General features: G+C 42.5%; 2 pseudogenes; both read left to right on the top strand.

Moving 5' to 3' along the window:
- Nucleotides 1–2,362: 2,362 nt before the first annotated feature.
- On the top strand, nt 2,363–3,333 carry LOC101438935 (putative transmembrane protein 183BP; annotated as a pseudogene).
- Nucleotides 3,334–4,659: 1,326 nt separating this feature from the next.
- Nucleotides 4,660–6,751, top strand: LOC131278450 (rac GTPase-activating protein 1 pseudogene; annotated as a pseudogene).

Raw genomic sequence — 6,751 nt, 5'->3', positions numbered from 1 at the left:
TTTATTGAGGAAGACAAGCAAGGCTAAGCCAAATAAGGCAATGTATGTGAGGGGAGGCTGCTAATTGGCTGGGGGACGGTTGGGGGTGAGGTACGAGGGTAAGGGGCGACGTGTGGGATGCGGATTGGCTTAAGCTGAAGGCGACCTCCGATTGGTTGTTGGAGGCTGTTGCTAGGTAAAGGGGCAGAGGTGAGGTTATCATTCTGGCGGGGGGTATAAGGGGGTTAGGGCAGAAGATAAGGAGAAGTTGTGGGTTGGGTTCTGGTGAGGCGCGGGAGAGGCAGGCCGATTACCCTAGGGCGGCCCCTATGGAGACCGGATGCTGGGTGGAGATAGAGGAGGCAGCCGTTATGGGCAAGAGTAGCAGGGGGGCGACAATCTACCCGTGCCAAGCACTCACCCAGCAGGAGACGAGGCCTCATCTCAACGTGCTGGGCCTGCCCAACGATGGTAGCATGCTTGTTACCTCACTGTATGTAAATTAAACTCTATGGTTTAATTCCTATAAGAGTTAGAATACAATCAAATAATAAAAAATCACATTTCCTGATAATAGACATGCAAGATATAAAGAATTACTGTGGGATAAAAACAATATAATGGGGGAAATGAAGGGATATGGAAGTACAGAATATGTATTCCATTGAAGTTAAGTTGTTATCTTTTCGAATTAGTAGGTTAGAGATGAGGTTGTGTAATACAAATCCCAGGGTAACAACAAAGAAAGTATTTTAAAAAAAAACAGAAGTGGAAATGAGAAAGGAATCAATCAAATACACCGCAAAAGACCAACTATACAGAAAAAGAATCTACAATAAAGAAAAAGAGTTTATATCAGTTTATAAGATATAAAAACATGGGACAAAATGGCTGAAGTACTTCCTTTACAGTAGTAACATTAAATGTTAGTGGATTAAACTCCTCAATCAAAAGACATAGATTTGCAGAATAGATAAAACCATGATCCAAATATATGTTGTTTACAAGAGACTTAACTTGCACTTAAAAACACAAATAGGTTGAAAGTGAAAATATGGAAAAATATATTCCGTGCAAATAGTAACCAAAAGAGAGCTATACTCATATTGGACAAAATGGACTTAAAGTCAAAAGCTGTTACAAGAGACAAAGAAGGATACTATGGATTAATAAAAGGGACAATCCATTAAGAAGAAATAAGAATTACTTAACTACAGTGTCCAAAAATACACAAGACAAACACTGGCGAAACTGAAGGGAAAAATAGACACCTGTACAATTATAGTTGGAGACATCAGCATACCATTTTCATGAATAGGTAGAACATCTAGGCAGAAGATCACTAAGGAAACAGACTTGAATAATATGATAAATGAACTAGACTTAACAGACTATAAGAAAACTTTGTAACCCCAAACATCAGAATATACATTTGTCTCAAGTGCACATGGAACTTTTTCAGGATAGACAATATATTGGGTCACAAAATAAGTCTCAATAAATATAAAAAGACTAAAATTATACAAAGCATATTCTCTGACTACAATAAATGAAGCTGGAAATCAGTAATAGATACAGAACAGGAAAATCCACAAATACGTAGAAGTTGAATAGCACACTCCAACAATCAATGAGTCAAAGAAGAAATCACAGTGGAAATCTGTAAATATATTGAGATGAATGAAAATGTACATGACACATCAAAACTCATGGGATGCAATGAAGGCAGCATGCAGAGGGAAATTTATAGCCCTAAATGCTTGCATCAAAACTGAGAAAGAGTTCAAAGACCTAATTGCATACCTTGAGGAACTAGAAAAAAGAATAGCAAACCAAAACCCAAAGTGAGCAGAAGGAAAGAAATAGCAAAATTAGAGCAGAAATAAATGAAATAGGGAATTAAAAAACAATACAGAGCATTAACAAAATCAAAAGTTGGTTCTTTGAAAAGATCAATAAAATTGATAAACCTGTAGTTAGACTGACAAAGAAAAAGAGAGAGGACACAAATAAATTAAATCAGAAATGAAAGGGATGATATTACTACTAATCCCACAGAAATAAAAAGGATCATAGGAGAATACTATGAACAACTGTATGCCAACAAATCAGACAACTTAGATGAAGTGGAAACATTTTTCTTCCTCATTGCTTTTGGCTTCTGGCTAAAGGGGCTTCCTTGGCTCCCGTGAGATTTCTCTCTCAGCTTATTGGCTCCTTTCTGTCTCTGCAGCTTTTGAAGCCTCCTTTTATAAAGGAGTCCAGTAAGAGGATTAAGACCTACTCTGGGTCATGCCCTACCAAAGTCATCTAATCAAAAAGAAGGTCCTTTAATTGAATCTAATAAAAAAGTCCATCTACAACAGGTGTGTATGCATCTCTTTATGGTGTGGAAGCCTCCTAAGTTTCTGCAGAAGAAGCTCTTTCTGGGGCTGATAAGTCATGTGATATCATCAACAGAAGTGATGAGATGGATGCCCAGGAGGAGAATATCCATGAGGGAACCATCTCCAGAAAAAAAAAAAAGCAAGAGGCATAAAGACCTGGACAGGGCTGGAGGAGAAGAAGACCCCATGGATATTCGGCTATTGCTGGCTTCCTACATCAATCCTGAGGATGTTGTGAATTTTTCTCTGATAGGTATGAATGCCTGCATTGTCACTTGCACTGCTGTCTTTTGGACCAGGTTGTACCAAAGGTGCTACATGCTGGATGCCTCTCTGCCTTTGTGCCTAAGCCCAGAGTCAATGGGGAAGCTGCACTGTCTCCCAGCATGTGCAGTCTGATCTCTGAACCAAATGTATGAGCCAGCCATTTGCTGCTCGAATCTGCAAGAATCCAGCCATTACAGGAAGCATTTACAGCACATTAAAGAATTCCAAATGCTTACTTCTCAGGTGTAGAAAGATTGTTGGGAACAGACAGGAACCGATGTGGGAATTCAATTTCCAATTCAAAACACAGTCCCCTGGGCTAAAGAGCAGGGGCATGGTAGGACTGCAGCCTCCAATTCAGTAGGAAGACTTTCACACCAACCCAGACCACGACTGCTGCTTACTGCAGATCACCACCCTCAAGTTCACCTTCGTTCCACTTGTCATGGGAACAATATTTACCCTGTTTACCATCAATGTGAGCACGTCCATGCAGCATCATGGAGTGAGGCTGGTATTCCAGGATTCTCCTATCCATGGTGGTGGGAGACTGCGCAGTGACCAGGGTGTGCAGGCCATCCTCGACCCAGTGCACAGCATTTGACTCTTTGACTGGTGGTATCCTCAGTAGCTGTTCTCCCTGAGAGCACAGCTACTGCTTCCCATCCCTGGGAGCAACCCTGATGAGGCTAGTCCATGAGTCCATCAATAATCAGAGTCCAGTTTGGAGGGATGATGGACTGCAGATCTGGTTAGTAAAATGCACACGCTACTCAGGTTCCTAAAGCTGCTGTTAGGAGGCGAGAGAGGCTGAATCAAGAGGAAAAACAACTAGGATTTATAAACATAGCTAATGTGAAAATTTGCATTAGAAAAGAGAAATCTGACCCTATTTTCTACATTAAATCCCTTTTGGTGCTATTGAGTTTGTTGTCCTTTATTCCTTTATCACAGTGAAAATGGATGTTCCTGCTCTAGGGAAAAATTAAACTCTTGAGTCTCCAAAAAAACTCATATGGAAGGGTAAGGGCCCCTGAATATCAAAAACCATCTTGAAAAAGAAGAAAGAATTTGGAGGACTCATAGTTTCCTTATTACAAAGTTATGGTGGTCAAAACTGATGGGCCTGGCACGAGGATAAATATATAGACCAAAGGAATCGAATTGAGAGTTCAGAAGTTCACATCTATGGCAAATTGATTTTTAACAAGGTGCCAAGTCCACTTAGTTGGAAAAAATCGTCTCTTCAACAAATGGTGCTGGGAGAACTGGCTATGCATATGCAAAAGAATGAAGGGAGACCTCTATCTCACACCACTCACTCATAAGGGATCAAAGATTTAAGTATAAGAACCAGGACTATAAAACTTCTGGAAGAAAACAAGGGGAAGAATCTTCAGGACCTTGTGTTAGAAATGTTTCATAGACCTTAAATCAAAAGCATGAGCAGCAAAAGAAAAAATTGAAAATGGGAACTCATCAAAATTAAAAAACTTTTGTACATCAAAAGACTTCTTAAAGAAAGGAAAAAAAGACTAACTACAGGCTTGGAGAAAATATTTGGAAATCACATATCTGATAAAGGTTTAATTTCCAGAATCTATAAAGAAAGCCTGTAACTCAACAAGAAAAAGACAAACAACCCAACCTAAAATGGCCAAAACCCTTGAATAGGCATTTCTCTAAAGGAGATATACAAATTGCCAAAAGGAACAGGAAAAGATGCTCAACATTATTAGTCATCAGGGAAATAAAACCACAATGAGAAATCATTTAACACCCACTAGAATGGCTACTATTAAAAAAAAATACAAAAATAACAAGTGTTGAAGAGGATGTGGAGAAAGAGGAACACTCCTTCATTGTTGGTGGGAATGTAAAATAGTGCAGCTGCTGTGGAAAACATTTTGGTGGTTCCTCAGAGAATTAGGTATAGAATTACTGTATGACCTGGGAATACCACTTCTAAATATATATTCATGAGAATTGAAAGCAGGGGTTGAAGAGATATTTGCGGCCATTGGTTGCCGGGCGTGGGGCAGTGGAAGGCGGCCCCAGGTAGGGCCAGGTGGACCCGGGCGAAGCGAGCGTGGGGGCCTGCGGAGAAGAGAAAGATGGAGACCACCACGATGCTGAATTTGCGATATCTGTTTGAGCAGCTTGTGCGCCGGGTGGAGATTCTCAGTGAAGGCAATGAACTCCAATTCATCCAGTTGGCAAAGGACTTTGAGGAATTCTGTAAAAAGTGGCAGAGAACAGACCAAGAGCTGGGGAAATACAAGGATCTTTTGATGAAGGCAGAGACTGAGCGTAGTGCTCTGGACGTTAAGCTGAAGCATGCACGCAATCAGGTGGATGTAGAGATCAAACGGAGACAGCGAGCTGAGGCTGACTGTGAAAAGCTGGAACGACAGATTCAGCTGATTCGAGAGATGCTCATGTGTGACACATCTGGCAGCATTCAACTCAGTGAAGAACAAAAATCAGCTTTGGCTTTTCTCAACAGGGGCCAACCATCTAGCGGCAATGCTGGGAACAAAAGACTGTCAACCATTGATGAATCTGGTTCCATTTTATCAGATATCAGCTTTGACAAGACTGATGAATCACTGGATTGGGATTCTTCATTGGTGAAGACTTTCAAATTGAAGAAGAGAGAAAAGAGGCGCTCTAATAGCCGACAGTTTATTGATGGCCCACCTGGACCTATAAAGAAAACTCGTTCCATTGGCTCTACAGTAGACCAGGGGAATGAATCCATAGTTGCAAAAACTACAGTGACTGTTCCCAATGATGGTGGGCCCATCGAAGCTGTATCCACTATCGAAACTGTGCCATATTGGACGAGGAGCCGAAGGAAAACAGGTACTCTACAGCCTTGGAACAGTGACTCCACCCTGAGCAGCAGGCGGCTGGAGCCCAAAACTGAGACAGACAGTTCCGACACTCCACAGAGTAATGGAGGGATGCGCTTGCATGACTTTGTCTCTAAGACGGTTATTAAACCAGAATCATGTGTTCCATGTGGAAAGCGGATCAAATTTGGCAAGCTGTCCCTGAAGTGTCGAGACTGTCGTGTAGTCTCTCATCCGGAATGTCGGGACCGCTGTCCCCTTCCCTGCATTCCTACCCTGATAGGAACACCTGTCAAGATTGGAGAGGGAATGCTGGCAGATTTTGTGTCCCAGACTTCACCAATGATCCCCTCTATTGTTGTCCACTGCGTAAATGAGATTGAACAGAGAGGGCTTTCAGAGACAGGCCTGTATAGGATCTCAGGCTGTGACCGGACAGTAAAAGAGCTGAAAGAGAAATTCCTTCGAGTGAAAACTGCACCCCTCCTCAGCAAGGTGGATGACATCCATGCTATCTGTAGCCTTCTGAAAGACTTCCTTCGAAACCTCAAAGAACCCCTTCTGACCTTCCGGCTAAATAAGACCTTTATGGCAGCAGCAGAAATCACGGATGAAGACAACAGCATAGCCGCCATGTACCAGGCTGTGGGTGAACTGCCCCAAGCCAACAGGGACACATTAGCTATCCTCATGATTCACTTGCAGAGAGTGGCTCAGAGCCCACACACGAAAATGGATGTTGCCAATCTGGCTAAAGTCTTTGGTCCTACAATAGTTGCCCATGCTGTGCCCAATCCAGACCCGGTGGTAATGTTACAAGACATCAAGCGTCAACCCAAGGTGGTGGAGCCCTGCTTTCACTGCCTCTGGACTATTGGAGTCAGTTCATGATGGTGGAGCAAGAGAACATTGACCCTATGCATGTCATTGAAAACACCAATGCCTTTTCAACACCACAGACACCAGATGTCAAAGTGAGTTTACTGGGGCCTGTGACCACTCCTGAGCATCAGCTCCTCAAGACTCCTTCGTCTAGCTCCCTGACGCAGAGAGTCCGCTCAACCCTCACCAAGAACACTCCCAGATTTGGGAGCAAAAGTAAGTCTGCCACCAACCTAGGACGACAAGGCAACTTCTTTGCTTCTCCAATGCTCAAGTGAAGTTACATCAGCCTGTTACTTCCCCAGCATTACTGACTGCAAAAAGGGTGCACCTGTATTCTCTGCTCTGCAGCCCCCTTTACTCATTACTACTTTTAGCATT

This window comes from Dasypus novemcinctus, chromosome 5 (genome assembly GCF_030445035.2).
Source record: "Dasypus novemcinctus isolate mDasNov1 chromosome 5, mDasNov1.1.hap2, whole genome shotgun sequence".
In the NCBI taxonomy this organism is placed as follows: Eukaryota; Metazoa; Chordata; class Mammalia; order Cingulata; family Dasypodidae; genus Dasypus; species Dasypus novemcinctus.
Note: the sequence above shows the minus strand (reverse complement) of the source record. Positions and strands in the feature narration are given on the sequence as shown.